Here is a 19,123-nt window from a genome sequence, read left to right as displayed (position 1 = left end):
CACCTATTTTGAAAAATTCACGAGGATTCGTCGACTGGTGCCAAAGTTATTCAAAATAGAATGTTGCGGATTTCCTATGGAAAAGGGGTCCTAACTATAACTACCTACTGGCGACCGCCAGTAGGTAATATATATATATATATATATATACATATATATATCTTGTGAGCTTTTATGATTGTTTTTTAGTGATTGAATAAAGCTTCATTCATTCATTCACTTAAACTGAAGGTTCAAACTGAGGGATGCATCATAACATCAGCAACTGAGCCATGTCCCCAAGTGGACCCTAGAATGATGCAACCAGCTGGGGACCAAGGAAATGATTGATTAAACAGCAGTGCATAATTGACTCCAAAATGCCACACTGCAGTGAACAGCTCGACTCTTTACAAAACAACCCAGAACTAATCACCAACAGCTCGACTCTTTTCAAAACAACCCAGAACTAATCACCAACGACTCACTAACCTTAAGCAAATCACAAAACGCCTATGTACTGTAGTTAAAGAGTGACTTCAGTGTGCAGATTCTAAACTCAGAGAGCCCGATTCACAAAGGTAAACTGAGATGAAAGTCTAACTTTATGACTTTTGGTATTCACAAAGGGCATTTACTACTTGTAAATGCCCATTGTGAACACCAAAAGTTGAAGTGTACGACTTTCGGTATTCACAAAGGGAATTTACGAATATTAAATGCCCTTTGTGAATACCAAAAGTCGTAAAGTTAGACTTTTGTCTCATTTTTCCTTTGTAAATCGGGCCCAGAATCTGAAAATGATTGTGATATTTTCAACATTACATCACTAAGAGACAGCTAAAGAAACCGTGTAAATTAAACTAAAAGGAACCAAAACGTGTAGCCGAGGCAAATTAGTCCCCTCAGAACACTGAGTAACAGAACTACATAATTGTTTTTATATTAATTCAAATATATAAACATGCATAACAAACCCCAGGACAAAAATGTAACTCTGAGCGGGATACTCTACCTTCAGAATCTGGTACACCACAAAAGTCAACAAAGGAATCCTAAACAATATATTGCAGGCACCAAAAGTAACTGTAATGAAGCCCACTTAGACACAACGATAAGTATGCGAGACCGTACCAATCAAGAAGTTAATGTAGGGCACAATGGGCTATCCCAAACTTATCAAACAAATATAATGACAACGAAACAATTAGAGAATAATACTTGTGCTTCAAAGACTGACAGTACAAACACCAGCAAGTCGGGACAATACACTCAGATGATTGCTGGAGATGATTGAAACATTCTTATGAAAATATATGACAGTATCACAGAAATAGTGAAAATGCTGCAGCACTCCTATTCACAACATGGTACCATTGACAGTGACGACTCTACAGGAAATCAGTTAACAAACCACAACTCAGTAATAAGTACAAACAATCTTCTACACCGCAGAACCAACACAGATCTCGATCAAACTAGTGGGAAGGAAGCTGTAATGACTAGCACCATGGTTACCACCGAGCGACAAAACACACCCAATTCTGTTTCCGACACTGCAGATGATCCCGGGTACCCAACCACCTCTCTAATTTACTTTTTTTCAACCTAGGATTAAGACTGCCCATTTAATATTCTAAATTACAACAATATACTCAGGATTTTTCATAATGGCAAAGACTTTGAGCATATAGGCTTCTGCGATCTATTAGCATTTTTTTTTTATTAAAGATTAAAATGATTTGTAGAGAGCGTATCTGCCCAAAGTCTTCCCAGCACTGAGAGAACAATACCGTAAAGAGGATAGAGGTGAATTAATAAAACTGATGGAACAGCCAGGTTTTAACCGACATCCGGAAGGCTGCTTCCATTTCCAGACATCGAGACTCGCGTGGCAGTGCATTCCACAGCTTGGGTGCTAGATGAGTGAAGGACCTGCCTCCCTATCTGGTTCTCCTGATTCTGGTAGTTTTGAGCAGCCCTTCAGTCCTGGATCTGAGGCTTCTATTTGGGACATAGGGAATCAACAGGTTTTTGATTTTACTTGGGTCTTTGTTGTGTATAGCTCTGTGTGTCATACAGAGTGCCTTGAACTTAATGTTGGCCTCCAGATAATCAATCACAGAAGTACTTCACCTGAACCAGTTGGGCAATGGAAGAACATTATACAACAATCTTAATCTCCAACCCTATTGGACTGAAGAAAAATTAGAAAATTATCTTGAACCATCAAATGTTTGAATTTCTTAAAAAATGGTTAAAAATGGAAGTCAGCTCTAACCTATATGTTGTCATTAAAGCCCCAATACAGTAAATAATAACGATGTTAACAACCTTGTAAACCAACCAGTAGTTTTGGGAAAAGCATCATCTCAGACTCTACACTCATGATGAAGATAACGATTGGCCAGCCGGAAATACAGTTTGCCTGAAGGTGTGCTCCAGGAGAATCACAGGCCTGGGCCAGCATTCAAAGGAGAGTGAAAGCAAAGTATGTTTATCTCTTTAATTCAAATAATATGTGTACAAGAGATGTTTGAAACCTTGGATATTGTTTTACAAACCTATATTAACATGAATATTCACCCTTAAAAGTTCAGAAGGGATGGCAGATTGGAGTCCTATCTACATTGCTAAAGACTGATGTAGGTATATGTAAATATAGTATTGTCTTTAGATTTAAAAACCTAATTCCAAAAATAGAAAAGAACTTACGTCAATAATATGCCAAATAGAAATTTTAATTGACTTAACCAAAAACACAACTGTGTTATAAACTGGGGGCTTCAAAAATGTTTTATTACAATCAGCCGAAGATGGATAGGATTCTGCTGACCAGATCATTGGAGTGCCTTAGGCAATATTTGTTATAACAAAATTGAATTTGTCAGTTAGATTAATTCACTCGACTCTGTAATTTGGGCTTTCAACACCTGAATTTGACATGTGAAGAAGATCAACTGTCACAAGTAACGTTTAGTGTTTGGGGAAAAAACATATTAATGGCTACACCTTGATTCATTTGGTGAATTTCAACATGATAAAGGAGCATTGAATCAATACCAGACCTGAAAGTGACATCAGCTCACAACACATCACTCTGAAGAAAAAAAATATAGACATTCTTGCATTGGCAAACAATCTACAAGGTGATTGATTGTTGGTAAAAAAAGGAAAACATATTGTCCAGAAAAAGTCACCTTCAAAGATTCAGCTGCTGCATATTTGGGTCCAAACCTTCTTAACTACAACTCTGAATGATATTAAAACTGTGGCAAGAAACTTGGTTTTGGATATCCCAACATGCACTAAATGTCTACCTGATAGATTTGATTTTGTAGCCACATAAATCAGCAATAAGATTTCATAAATTCTGAAGACATGATCTGTTCAAAATATCAGGAAATAAAAGAAATATTTAGGGATAAACTAAGACAACTCTATAAAACTGATTCTACTTCATCACCATTTAGGATCATAACACATCTTAAAAAACATTTGGCAATGTAAATGAACAAGATCAAAAGAAATTATTGAGAGTGAATTTGGATGGAGCATTTGGACCCAATCCTCAAAAGAGCATGCACAATTTCTGGTTCCAAGTAGGGGTTGGAACTAACTCCTATAAAACAGGGGGACTCTATCATATTCCATATGGCTTCTGGATACCTGGTGAACCTGTGTCGAGGGTCACAAAATAAATTCTATCACTTAGACGTTAAAAGGTGGATTTCCAGATATGCTATCTCATAACTGGGAACAGAATGATTAAATAAAACCTTTAACAACTCACATGCTCCAGGGCTGAATAGGGATGGGTCACATTACTTACCATAATAATTAACACAATGATTCATCAAGGGCTCAATTATGAAGCCTAATTACAAAAGAGGCCCGAGCGACTTCCCACAAAGTTATCGCCCGTTGTCACTGCTGGATACAGATGGGAAAGTCTTTGCAAAACATGGGACATTCCAGTTCCAAAAATAGACAGAAGATTCCAAGATAATCGCCTTCTATCAAACAGGTTTTCTCCCAAAATGCTCTAAAATATATGATATTGTCGGTCTTTCATTTTAGCACATAATGCATGCCTGAATAAGACAAAAATATTTTTTTGCAAGCTTTATCAATTTCTCTTCTGTGTTTATTAAAGTAAATAGATCTTAGCTGTGGACTAAGCTGAACTCATGGGGAATAGACCAAAGCCTAATAAATATCTTAATTGATCTTTACAGAGACACTTGGAAAATGGGTAAGTTATCAGATGAAAGAGGGCTTACAAAAAATATCAACACCTTCAATAGATTTAAACAAGGTTGCGTGCTGGCCCCATTATTAGTTTATACATTTCAGTTCTACAACAGGATGGGAGTGACACACCTAAACTGGCTCACATCAAAGTTCTGTAAATGGCTTGTGCGGATCACCTCGTAGTCCTTTCTAGCTCACAGATTGGAATTACAATGGACCTGAGTGCACATCTTTAAAGTTGCAGACAACCTGCAGATTAATATCAGTAAAACAAAGGTCATGTCATTTGGATGTGGAATCCCTAAATATGTCTGGTATATAAGCCCTAATGAAAACAAGCATGTGCAAAATTGCTTGTACTAAAGAGCCATAAAAGATAACATTTTAGCGGGTGTGGCCACACCAGCAACCAAGATGGCCATCTGACAGTGGAGCTCTGGCAACTATAGCCCACTTGCTGCATGGATCGTTATCATCTCCCCATCTAACACCATCTGCACTATGGGAGTATGTTGCTGCTAACAAGATGATGCAGATTGAAACCTCAAATGCTGCCGAACTCACCTGCTAACTCCCGCTCTCAATAGAGGCATTGCATGGCCCGGCACCATCTCAGAGGCCCCATGGTGACAGGCACTGTGGGCGAGCCTGAGTTCGAGACTATTGAGTTCCACCAGCACTGCGGTCCTCTCCCTCCACTCCACACAAAATGGATGAGCTCTTTTAGGACTTCTGCAACCTTTCTCCTTCATCCCACCCACACCGGATGACATCCTCAGTGGCTCCCACCTGTGAAACTATGCTGCATCCTGAGCTGCTCCTGTGAACTACAGCCCTCTGGATATTGCAGCAAATGCTGGTTGAGTGACAAAATCCCTTCCTGCGGGGTAGCTCCATCAATTGCAGGGCCGGGAGCACCAGTGGGGACGCTTCTTCTCGACTGTCCTCTGATGCACTTCTCAGTCTCCAGTGTGGCCAGAGTGGTGCGGCCTACTCTCGCCATTCTCTTGCTGCCCTATTTCCTGATGCTGCAATATCGCTGCAGAATAACTATAGTGCTGAGACTGGGACTATGCAATTTCCACCTGTTGGAGACCTCCTCCCCATATCATTGCCATAACCCCTGGTGTCGTTCCAGCCTCTGCCAATTCCAGCAAAAACTGTTTTCAACTGTGAGTTGGCCTATCACAACGGCAATGCTGACAACATATCTCATGCTTGACTCCTGATTAGGAAGTGTGCCATAACTTACTGAGCCACCGTCGATCCTGATTGTCTTGCTGTGAGGGCTGCACTGGGGCGAGGTGGGGGTGATAAGCAGCCCTAGAGCTGCTCCATGTGTGCCATCTACTGATGCTGGGAGACACTACCACACATACTGACGAGTGGTGAAGCATGAGACCGCAGAGTGGTATCCCTTGTCAAAGCACAGGATGGATTCTGCTCCACTCTTCAACATTACACCCAGCTCCCTGTTGACACTAATTCCAGCCCCTTGTACTGGCCAGAATATAACCCCCTAAGTGCATGGTGGCATTGATGATCATGCCTTGGCCCTGGAGCACTGGACAGCTAGCTCCATATCTAGTGGCCACTGCAGTAGTAACTTTCCCTCACTAACTACCAATGACTTGCAGGTATCTAATTCCTGGCCTCCATAATGGGTTGTGGAGACACAAACAATGCGAACTGCTCTTTCAGGAGTCCAAACCTGCTCAACACTAGGGCTCACACTCCGAGACATCTGAACCCCTGGCCGATCTCCGAGTCATGTTTCGCTCCCTCGATGCCCGTTTTGATGCCCTCACCAGTTGCCTTGCTAGTATGTGCGAACTCCTGGATCGCCAAATGACCAGACTTGACGGTGCTGAAGAGCACATCTCTGGATTGGAGGATAGCATGACGACCACAGTAAAGCACCTGTAGAAGCGGTAACACAACCTAAAAACAGTAGCAATCAAAAACAAAGACCTAAAGGCACGCTCTCATAGAAATAACATCTGCATTCTAGGCTTTGCGGAATCCACAGATGTAGGGCGATCAGATACATTTGTTGAACAACTTCTCACAGACCTTTTTTAAAGTGGAAGTTTCACATATTCATTCGTAGTGGGGTACATAAAGGTGACTGGTCCCAGTGGAAACACAATATTACATAAATATCAACATCACCTGTTAAATCAATTATAAACAATACTTATTCATGTTGCAAATATTCAATCAAGTTAAACATATATTATATCTTGTTCAAAAACAGTACATAGGTGCCCAAAAAGAGAGGAGGGAGTGAATGGTACTGCAATGTGTAAAGGTGAAGGTAAGGGAGAGAGGGAGGGCAGTGAACAGTATATATATCAAAAACATAAAAGGCCTGTCCAGACTTGATCAAGGCTAAATTATTTACCAAACCAGAATGTCAGAGAAGACACGGTGAATCTATCACTGTTGTCTGCCTTTGGTACACAAAACATAGAGCTGTCGACGTTTCGACCCAGGATTGGTGTAGAAAATTCTACTCCTTACAGAAGGGGCTTCATCAGGACCATGGGGGGCACCCTTAGTCCACCGGGGCAAGTGGTGGAAATAAATGACAAATCCGTATTTGTCATTTATTTCCACCACTTGACCCGGTGGACGCAGGCTCCAGGGTCAGAGAGGGACGGATTTTTCTTGATAGCTGTTAGTGGATTCTTCTTATTACATGAATTTTGTAGAAAGAGGCAATGAATAATTCAAGGTGCTCTAAATATCTCCAGGCAGAATTCACATCCTTTTACTAGCTGTAAATAAGTAGTGGAGCATGCACATGGACCACTAGGTCTGAGACCACCTGCACGTCCTAATTATTGGGAAATGGACACTGTCCTCAGGTTGGCCCGGGAAAATGGCCTGCCACAGTACCAGAGCTCCACCATTTCACTATTCCCTGATTTCACCATCACTGTTCAGGAGGCATGTCAAAATATTCAGATATCAAGAACTCTCTAAGCAAACTGGGCTTCAAATATGCCATGTTGTATCCTGCACAGTTGTGAAACAAGGTCAATGGGAAACCACTTTTTGATTCTCCAGAAGACATGGCAGACATTTGTAAACAACATTCTGTGAATAAACCCTTTTCAAGCACAATACACTGAAGCGCTCCCTCTCCCTGGACCCTAAAACACAGTCTTTACCTGTCTGATGGCTGCTTTCCCCGCTCCCTGTACTCATCACTGACAAACCCATCGTGGACACCCCTCCTGAGTGCTGTCACAGTACCTGCCCCCTCCTTGATTTGACCCACTACTTAGAATGCTCTCACCTGTTGTATTGTACCTGAGATCCTACCCTCTGTTTTCAGGTATCACCCACCATGCTGGCCATATCAACCGAAGTGTTGCCTTCCCCCGAGGTGTATACTGCAATGTTGTTTAAAGGGGTGTTTATTTTTGTTCTGCTTGTTTTTGGGATTTGCTGGATGTGTTGCCATCTGTTGTGGATGAGGGGTGGGAATCTAGAATATGTATGTTTTTTGTTCTGGCTGTTTTTATTGCCTAATGGGTAGATATTGCCTTTCCTACAGACATGCATTGTCAGCATTCCGTCCATCATTTGTTTGTTGTAACGCTTTTCGCCCTAAGTGGGATGGGTATTCCCAGACGTGGGACCCATGCTCACTACGCCACTGGACTCAAGCTATCCTGGCTGATGACGGCTGATAGCCAGAAACCGGTCCTAGGATGCTTGATTCCGGTCCAGGGAAGACATGGCTTGGCAGTTCGGGCTAGACTGTTCCCATGAGGCACAGGGTCAAGACTGATTTGCATATGGCCATGTCTAAACTGGGATGGCGTAGTGGGCAAAAGAACAATGGATTTAACCCAGATCTCTTGACTGGGGGAGAATGTCTGCATTGTCAGCATTCCGTCCATCATTTGTTTGTTGTAACGCTTTGCGCCCTAAGTGGGATGGGTATTCCCAGACGTGGGACCCATGCTCACTACGCCACTGGACTCAAGCTATCCTGGCTGATGACGGCTGACAGCCAGAAACCGGTCCTAGGATGCTTGATTCCGGTCCAGGGAAGACATGGCTTGGCAGTTCGGGCTAGACTGTTCCCATGAGGCACAGGGTCAAGACTGATTTGCATATGGTCATGTCTAAACTGGGATGGCGTAGTGGGCAAAAGAACGATGGATTTAACCCAGATCTCTTGACTGGGGGAGAATGTCTGCATTGTCAGCATTCCGTCCATCATTAGTTTGTTGTAACGCTTTCCTACAGACATGGCACAACCTTGCACATTCTAATACTTTAGATAGCATCACATGAAGGCCGGGACAGAATGACAAAAATTGCCCTTTTCACTTGGAATATGCAAGGCCTTATTAATCCATGTAAGGGAAAACAAGTCTTCTCATATCTATCCTCCATGCGGGTCAAAATAGCTTTTATTCAGGAAACCCACCTCGCTCCCCTTGACTCCCATACATTTGCATCCACTTGGGGATTACACCATTATTTTTCTCGTTACATTTCCTACTCGAGGGGGGGTATGCATTCTCATACATAAAAGTATCCCTTTTAAACTCACTACCAGCTTCATTGACCCTGAGGGCCTATATATCATATTAGCTGATGTCCTGGCTGACAACCGCACTCTGTTGATAAATGTTTAAGCCCCAAATATCGATACACCCAAGTTTTATCAGGATATATACTCACTCATGGGCTGGATGGAGGTGGACCTAATTCTCATAGTTGGAGAGATCCACCAGTGGAGGATTCCACCAGTACACAAGCAAGTGGTAAACCACATACCCTGGGGTCCTTCGCAACATTGCTGACACCTATACACTCCACGACATCTGGCGGACATGACATCCTCCACCTCTGATAGCACTTTTCATTACGTACCCAATGGTGTGTGGACTATACTCGATTACTGGCTCCTTTCTACAAAAGCTATGCACTGGACAACTGATATGACACATTTGACGTACACATTGTCAGATAACTGCCCAGTCCAAATGGTGCTACAGATCCCATACGGAGGCAGTCTAAAACGCAGTAGGTGATTTCTAGCAGAGGTCCTTCATAATATAGTATTTTCCCCCAATTTTCACTACTCCATCATCGAGTATCCTACCCTTAATACAGGTGCAGTCTCGACTCAAGCGCCACATTGGGAGGGCTTTAAAGCCTATATTCGTGGAATATGCATCGCCATACATGCGGGCATCCAGCAGGACATATGTTCCCAATTGGCTCAAGTTGAATCTGAATTGCAAGACATTGATCGCGTGGACTCTCAACCCTGTTGTTCTCCTCCACTACACTCATGCTCGATCCTAATGTCCTAGTTCAGAGACTTGGCCAATAGGGAAATAGCACACATGGGGAAACACGCCATTGCTAGATGATGCAGTGAAGGAGATCCCCCTCGCTGTACACTAGCAACATTGTTTCGCCTAAACCATCTTAATGGATACATTACCAAGCTGCATTCTTCTACAGGTGAAAGCATCTCTGATAATGCAAACATAATGCCTCAACTCCTGCGCTATTATGAACAACTGTACTCCTCCTGCACATCCAGCAACTCAGAAGAGATTGTGGCTAATCTTGTGGAGATCGCGATGGTGTGGATAACTGATGATCAACAGCGTTTCCTACGTGAACCTATCACCTGTGAAGAAATTACACAGACCATAGATGCCCTGGATGGGTTCACGGGCCCTGGCTTAGATGATCTCACTGGAGTATTCTACAAAGCGTATACATTAATTAACACCTCATCTCCTTGCCATGTATGCTGAATCTCTTGAAACAGGCATCTAACCCCTGCCTCTATGCGAGGCTGTGCTCACGCTTCTAATGAAACCTGGCAAAGACCCCCACCTGTGCACCTTCTATCGCCCCTCTCCCTCCTTAACCTCAGAATTAAGATTTTAGCCATAGTCCTCACCACTAGGCTGTCCGTTTAATAGAGCAGGTTATCTCTCCCATCCAATCAGCCTTTGTCCCCCACAGATCCACCTTACCTGATTTACAGACAATATTTGTGGTGTTAAATAGGATCTCCCCAAAGACCCCTGCAACAGTAGCCCTATTAGATTTTGAGAAGGCATTTGATTCCTTGGAGTGGTCCTTCCTAAGGGTGACGTTGACCAAACTAGTCCTTTCCCATGGCTTCACCTCTTTGGCCATGTTCCTTTATTCCAGCCCAGTGGCTTGGTTGTGGGTGAACAGTTCACTTACAGGTCCCTTTCCTGTAACTAAGGGGAACAAACAAAGCTGCACTCATTCCCCCCTCCTTTTCATTATTGCAATGTACCCCTTAGTTCGCCACCTCCAGGATAGGCATATGAATCGCGGTCCCCAACTTACACTTGGACCCCTTTTATTGTCCATGTATGCTGATGACATATTACTTTTCGTTTGCCACCCATCTGATAATTTCTTGCCACTAGTTCGCAGAATTCTGCGATTTGGGGGCTTCTCCGGTTTGCACATTAACTGGGCCAAATCAGAGCTCTTCCTTCCTACTGACTGCACTGAACCTGCACCCATAGAATATCCACTAACATGGAGCATTGACTTCCCCAAGTACTTAGGCATACATCTACACAGGGAAGAAGACCAGTTCCTCTGGGTCAATTATGGTCCAGCTGTCGACAAGTTCGCAATGCAAGTGGAGCAATAAATTAAACCTCCACTTTCCATGGCTGAACACGTGGCGATAATCAAAATGATCATCTTTCGTCATTTCCTATACCTCTTTCTCAATATTCCCATACCATTGACACAACATTTCTTTATAACACTATGCAGTCTTCTACTAGGGCTCATATGGACCGGGCTCAAACCCCACATTCTATTGGATACATTTATCCTCCCTTAGAGCAGCAGTGTCAGAGTCCCAGACCCCCAACTGTATTACCTGGCTGCACAATGCCAATATGGATATCGTTGGTACCACCCAGATACCCGGGTCCCCTATCTATAACTGGAGTAGGATCAAATTGGAGAACAGCCATTAACCACGGCGCGAATTCCGCCGCGGTGCGGCGGTTTGAAAAAGTGGGCGCGTCGGCCAATGGATGTGCGCAGCACTAGCCAGGTAGTGCTTGCGACAGCCGTTGGCCGACAGGAGCACGCAAGGGGTTATCCTCCATATTACCACAGGGCATCCTCAGGGCTCCTCCCAATATACAAACCCTTTCCACCACCAGCTGGGCATAGCAGAAAATCCACAGTGTATGAGGAGGATATTATGTTATAACAACTATAATGGTTCAGGGACTTAATTCATACAAAAGGACAAATACACTGTCACTATATAAAAATAGGTCAAAACTAAAAAGACAGAAAAGATAATGATGAAACGGTACTTATAACAGTTGTTTGAAAAAATCATGTTATTGCAAAATGTTGATGAAAATATAAAGAATTCAAAAATACAATATACATTTATAATTGGTGCTCATAAAACTACACAAAACAAAAACTAACAAATGCAATTCACAGGCTAAACGAAAAACAATGGCAGAAGGCAAAATAATTAATAATAAATCTGTTTAATGACAGGAACAAAATGCAGTATATGCTTCCTTTTTAATTTGCCAAAGGAAGTTTCAACAGCGTTTTTACCTTATTGATTCATTATCAAATCAATTTGTACAGTCTTAATCAACAGTAGGGCACACGAGAACTCCTCTGGGCCATGTATGTCTATCCAAGATCCCAAAGAACTACAGTGTCATCGCCACGTGAAAATTCACAATGGCGCATGACAGTCCTAATAGCAACTTATAGGACATCCTCCAAGCACGAGTTGCTTAACAAGATCTGAACTCTTGATTGAATCCAACAGTCACTCGCGGAACTCTCCGACCAACTTGGAGGAGGCACGCTTTATTCACCAGCTCTGCCCCTGATCAGTAACCCCTGGCTCCCTCTTACACATGAGAAATTAGTTCAACGCACCTTATAATGCTCTGACCTACATACCATGGGGAATGTCTTTCTAGATGTCCATGTACTCACACAGGCTGACAACACTCGTTTTCAAAACTTTACACTTCCGATTACCTTTGTATCCTTTAGCGCCGGATGACTTCCCACCATTGACACTTATCATTTCTGATACTGACGAAGGGCAGTCGATATCTCAGTTACACCTAGCCTGCTTGGCCATGAAACCTGACTCCTCCAAGCATACTAGGGAAGTCTGAGAAAACAATCTGGGACACCCATTTTCCGACAACGTTTGGTTTTACTGCTGCTCTCAAACTAAGCTCATCTCTATCAACTACAAACATAAACTTCTACAATTTAAATTCCCACATCGAACTTACACACGCTCAATCACCTCGTGCGCATCGATCCCACACACTCATCCCAATGCCCCAAATGCCATTCCTTGCAAGCTGATCTTGCACACCTAAACTAGAGATGTCCTCTTATAGGATACTACTGGACTAAAATATGTTCTTTAATCTCTGCTATCAAAGGGGTTATGATTGCACCCGCCCCTTTGGTGGCACTTCTGGGATATGTTCAGGATGTCCCCTAGAATGTCCATAGATTTACTATCATAGCACTCCTACTCCCAAAGCAGGGACTACCACTCTATTGGGGTGGTAGACACTACCACCCAGACTCTGCCTGGCTGAAAAGCATGATCCATTGCGATAGAATGAGTGAACACTACACACAGTTGCAGCACCATACCTACCGACCCAAGGATATATGGCAACAACTATGGGGCATATCAACAAGGGCTTTATCTCTGCTTTTTTGGCTTTAAAAGCCAAAAAAGCAGAGATAAAACTAGCACCCTATCAACAACAGGGTGCTAACATGCAAATTTGCATGTTAGCACCCTTTTACTCTACGCTTCCCCTTGCATCTCTAATGAGATGCAAAGGGGGCGTTCCAGAGTACAATAATAGGAGAAATGTCACTAAGCGACATTTCTCCTATTATCAAGAATGTCGCTAACCCTGTTAGAGACAAAAAAAGCAGCGCTAACCACGGTTAACGCTGCTTTTTTACGTCTGGTATTTTTCAGACTTAGCCATGATATCCTATGGAAGGAGGATATCATGGCTAAGTTTGCCTGTCCCATCAACAAGGTAACGTGAGATTATCGCTGGGTTTCCAGCGATAATCTCAGGTTAGCCTGTTAGCGTGAGGATTTTTATCGCTATTGAGATAAGCGTTGCTAATAGCACGCTATCTCAGCGATAAAAATTCACGCTAGCCGGCGATAATTATCCTAGCGCTAAGTGCGCTTAGAGATAATTGTCGCCGGTTGTTGTCGATATGCCCCTATGTGATTATTTACTTACCGAAGATTTGGCAAAGTACGCCCTTTACTTCTCTGGGCCCGGCTCTGGCGGACCCCCGAGTTAGCCAAGTATGCGGAGGGCTTATCCGAAATACTCTCTATGCCTTCTTGGAACAAAATCAAATGGCTGAGAGAGGTAAAGTCCCTGCTCTTTGATCTCGGCCTACAAGATGCTTGGGTAAATAGAACTTTGCCTCCGAAAGCTGAGCTGAAGAAACTTTATTGGAGTTGGGTTTTAGGAAAAAGGAATTCCAGCTCCCATTCCAATAGATGCACTACCGAATTTCTTCTGCTCAAAGATGACGTCCACTTTGAGCCTTATCTTGATATTATCCAGAAGCCACACGATCGAGCCCTCTACTTTAAATTCAGGATTGGCACTCTTCCGGTACGCGAGCTGACTGCCCGCTGGAAACCTCCCTTCCAAACTTCGCCCTCCTGTCCTTTCTGTGTAACCAAACCTGAATCTATTGCACACGTGCTTTTTGCATGCCCAGAATATAAAATCCCAAGTTCATATTGGCTTAAACCTTTATGCAGAACCTTGGGCACACGCGACCACCTCATAGCGCTGCGCATTCTTAAATCAGACACACGATCTCTGTTCGTTTGCGCTTTATCGAAATATCTGAGGTGGTCCTGGCTTTTGAGATCTAAAGGCCTTGCAGCCCTCGACTAAGTAATCAGACTGTTTCTTACTGTTTGTCTGCATATCTATTTTATATTGTCCTATTTATAATGTTTATATGTATTTTACAATTCTTTGTATATCTTGGGATTATGTCAATATTATACTCATATGATTGGTTTTTTGGTTTCACTTGTTTGTATAACTTATATCTGTCTGTGCTTTTTAAGATATTTTTTTATCGAAATAAAGCTTATTTCATTATTTACTTACCCTAGAATTGAATAACTCAGACTGAAGTCATTTCCCTCCCTATCCATCTTTACATTCTATTCCTGGCCTGCCATGTTCCACCAGATCACCTGACTTTGGGCATACCTCATACTAGTGCCATTACTTAACCAAGACTTTTCCACAACTGTGCCATATTGAAGACTTGTCTGTATTTTTCTTTTTGTTATAAAAAAATGAAATGATTCTGCTCACTTGCATATTGATGTGTCATATGTAGTGAGGATCATCCTCGTACCTGTGGACAATGTATTATTGTCTGTTATTAATCACTGAAAATGTAATAAATAACGTTTTTTTTTTTTAAAAGATAAAAAATTAAGCTAGACTCTCATGTACCATATCTGCACCATAGAGCTTCTGCAATTACAAAAGCAATAAAAAGATTTACATTAAAATATGGCAGGTTTGATATTGGTTCAACACTACGATATGCCAATACTGAATTAGTTATTCGTGGCTTTCTATGATAGACTCCAGACACAATAGGAAAAGTAGAAACGATTTTTCTGAACAGCATCAAAAAGTTATTTAAACTCAACACCGTAAAGTCAATGGAGACTTGAGTTTGGAATCACATCTTTTCACGTGCTGACCACTACTAACCACATCAATTACTTTATTGACTGTTATCTGGCAGAATATGAAATCTTTCATATTTCCCAGGGACCACCACCTGCCCTTACAAAATGAAACGAAAACTTTTAATTTTTCTTTCTTTAAATGCATCCAGTTTTCCTTTAAGGAAAACGGGCTGCATTTTTTTTTTAAAACTACTTTATTTAAAAGGAGTCCCAGACATGAAGGTCTGCTGAGCCCAGCAGGCCACCATACCTGGGAGGGCCAGCTATTCCCAATGGGGTCGCAAATTGCGAGTGCCTCATTAATATTCATGAGGCATGCAATTTGCGACCCCATTGGGAATCGCAAACACTGTCTGAGACACTGTCGTACATTGTTATTTGCAATTTGCCAAAATGTGCGAGTTGCAAATCACAATGGTCGCACTTCTTGCCCCCTGTAAATAAGGTGCAACATGGCACTTTTTTTACGCTGCCGGTGCGTCACTAAAAGTGGCGCAATGGCGGTGTAAAAGTGTTGCAAGGCTTCATAAATAAGCCCCTCAGATGTTAACAAAATATAAAAATACCAAGTACACCTTGGGATCCCATAATATGTAGCAACAGTCTTACTTAAGTTTTAATATGAATGCAAAACCCAAAAAAACCTTCTTCATTTTAGACTTTTTAGCTACCTTTTACTCAATTTGACATTTTATGCAAAACCCACATGAGAGTATCCGTGTATCGGTTTTGTAAGCTGGATCTAGAAACATTAGAACATTTGGGGCCATATTCACAAGGAGTTATCACCGAATTAATGGCACTTTATCGCAGCCAAAGTCGTGATAAATTTACCTCCCTATTCACAAGCTGGTGCTAACAGCCCACAGCACCAGTTTACCCGCGATAGCAGCCGCAAAAAACATCGCCACAGAGGATCTCTGCAACTATCGCTAATGAGATGCAGAGTGGGCGTTCCCGTGACAAAAGCCACGACCACACCATTCCTCAACATTCTCAACGACCAGACAGATAGGCGATAAAAATACAAAACAGGCGATAAGGCGCGTAAGCACCAGGAAATCTACACCTGTTCTGACCTGGTGCTAAGTCGGACAGCTGCCAGCACCACAAAAGGGAGCAGAGCCCAGGGCCACATCGGAAGTGCAACAGATGCCAAGGAGCCACTCATCATGTGGCCCGGACACCCAAGAGGGCCACAACACCCACCGACACCACACCAGGACCCCCCCGGAACCTTCCTCGGACAACCACAGAGGCTGCGCAGACAAAGACAGCGGACCCCAAGGAAATGCACCAGCCTCACAGACCCTACATCTGATAATGTCACCATCCACTACAGGCTGAAAGGGACAACCATCCTACACATCCTGACCATCATCGCCCAACAGGCCTACGGCACCAACACAGCGGACAACCAACATCCCACCCCACACCAAGCTGCTGGATTGGCTGCACCTGTTGGCCCCTGGCACCCCCCCAACAACACCCGCCAGAGTTGGAGGAGTCTCACAGCCGGCCACATCCAAGTCCCTCACACCTGTCCTGGACATCACCCTGGTACCCCAGTCCCCATACGTCCAACACAATGTGCAGGATCTGCTGGACATCAAGCAAGGACCATACGCCATAGCAGGATGCAAGCACGTGTTGGGGGCAATCCACAGCACACTTATCCCACCTGTGCCCCCTGGTGACACAGCACCCAATCACCGCAATAGGAAGCACACGTCTAACATCAATGTGCAGGCAACAACAGAACACCGTGGAACCTCCAACAATGTCGTCTCCAAATACCCTGCCACTGTTCACGAGTCGTTCACCATCCCACAGTCCATCAGCAACCAGCCTACCCAGGATGGCAACAATAGTAATGCACAGCCCCATGGCACGTTTCAACTCCACAACTATGCAACTCACAACTCTTGCAATGCACACATCACAAAATCACTACCAGCATGCACAACAACATGACCACACACCAAACACGAAAGAACAACTCACAATGGTTACCTGGCCAAGCCGTGAACATGATCCATCAACAGCATGGCACCTCAGCCACACACCAGGTGAATGTGGGGAGAGGTGGCGAACAGGCATGTGTGAAGGAGGCAGTAGTAGCATGATTGGGAAAGTACACAAAGCCAAGGGTGGCAGAGATGTGCTGGGCAGACCGCAGTATGCAGCACACACCAATTTCCATGGCGACATACACCTCTGGTGTATGGAGTGTAGTGGACAATGGACACAACCATGTCACCACAGCCAGTGGGGGACCTCGTGGAAATCTTGCCTGTTACGCCCCCCCTAAGAGTGACCGGAGTAGGATGACCTGGTGTATGCCACGCCAGCGTAGGGAAGTGAATAAGTAGCACATAGCCCTGGGCCTGGTCCACTTCCAGAAAGCCCAATGTCTCTGTCAGGGCAGTGCCTCTCACCCCACCATGAGGCCGACACCGTCCTCTAGAGCGGAGTTGCCTGCGACGCTGTGCACCTGCCGGACCAAAAACCTGTCAGGCCCACCCCTGCGCAGCCAGGCCTCACTGGTCACCTGCTGACACCGGCGTGTGTCAGGGAGGGTCCACCATGTTTCGGCTCAAGCTCCAGGCCTGAGTCCCGCGACCTTCGCAGCCTCCTCAGACCATCACGGCCTCCATGACATCGGCCAGTTTGAGTCCTTTTTCGTTGACGTACTCTACTGCCACCTCAGGTCTACTCCTCAGCCCAGTAGGTCCCATGTGTGAAACTGTGTCCTGAGTCATGAATGGCAGTGACCCCAAGTCCGCGCCACCGGCATTAGTACCAGACTACCTTCAATCAGTGAGGCATAGTTCCATATGGGTTACTTGTGACACGTGGTGCCACTAACCCTATTCAATGCCAGCTGGCCACACGTGGTGCCACTAACCCTATTTTTAACGCCAGCCTGCGACACGTGGTGCCACTAACGCTGTTCAATGCCAGCCGGCGACATGTGGTGACACTAACCCTGTTCAACACCAGCCGGCAAAACGTGGATGAGGGACCAGGACTTCCCTGCGGACCAGTAGGTCCCACATCCAGCACCTAGGCTCAAATCACGAATGGCAGAGACCACACCAGTGGTCGCACGGAGAGGAGTAAGAGGAAGATGCTGCTCGGTCTGGACGAAACCCGGGTCACATACACGGAGGTGTCCCAACACGTGGTGCCACTGAACCTGAACTACACAGGCCGGTGGGGCCATCCAACCTATGCCAGCAACACTTGGTGAATGGGCCGTGCTGACCGCTGCCTCACGCCTACACCACGGTCAGGTAGGTCACACATTTGGAACTTAAGATCGGTCATTCAAAAGGCAGAATACATGTCATCTCACGCACGAAGAGGCGTAAGAGGATGACACGTTGCAGTCCGGAGGGAACAAGATCATCGTTACTGAGGTGATCGGACACTACCGACAACTGCCCTTGTGTCACTAACTCTGCGCCTCGCCAGCCAACGACATGTGGCTGTGGGCCACTGAGGACCGCTGCCTCCAGCCTACATTGCGGTCCAGTAGGTCACAGAGTCTTCAATTTGCAATGGCTGAGTTCATATTAGCATACTGGCATCGCCGCAGGAGGCAAACGCCACCACCGGAAGGACCACCTCCAACAGCCATCTGCCAGAGTCAAAACGTTGGTCCTGACAGACTTAGGGAGTTGCCCAGACCTGTTGTGGATGCCATCATCGTCCTGATACACTGCTCAGCACTCCAGGTAGCAGTGAATCAGTGCACCGCAAGCCATTGCCTGTTACTGATTATGAGCTGTGGAGAGGTTGCGCAGCTATGTCACCCCAAACAGTGTGGGGTCCTGAGAAGTTGATGGGGAAGATGATGCAGGTATGACACACCCCACTGCATCTGCATCAGGTGTCTGTCGGAGGGACATGATCCTAGACATTTTCTTCACATGGGCGTGCTCATCTCTAGTGTCCCATCCCCAGTGCACTGGTTTCCAATGTTCAAGTGGTTGCCAGCACCAGACATCCCGTGCGTGCTGGCTTACACTTACCCCACACACATCC

This window comes from Triturus cristatus, chromosome 6 (genome assembly GCF_964204655.1).
Source record: "Triturus cristatus chromosome 6, aTriCri1.1, whole genome shotgun sequence".
NCBI classification, from domain to species: Eukaryota; Metazoa; Chordata; class Amphibia; order Caudata; family Salamandridae; genus Triturus; species Triturus cristatus.
This window is presented reverse-complemented; position numbering follows the sequence as displayed.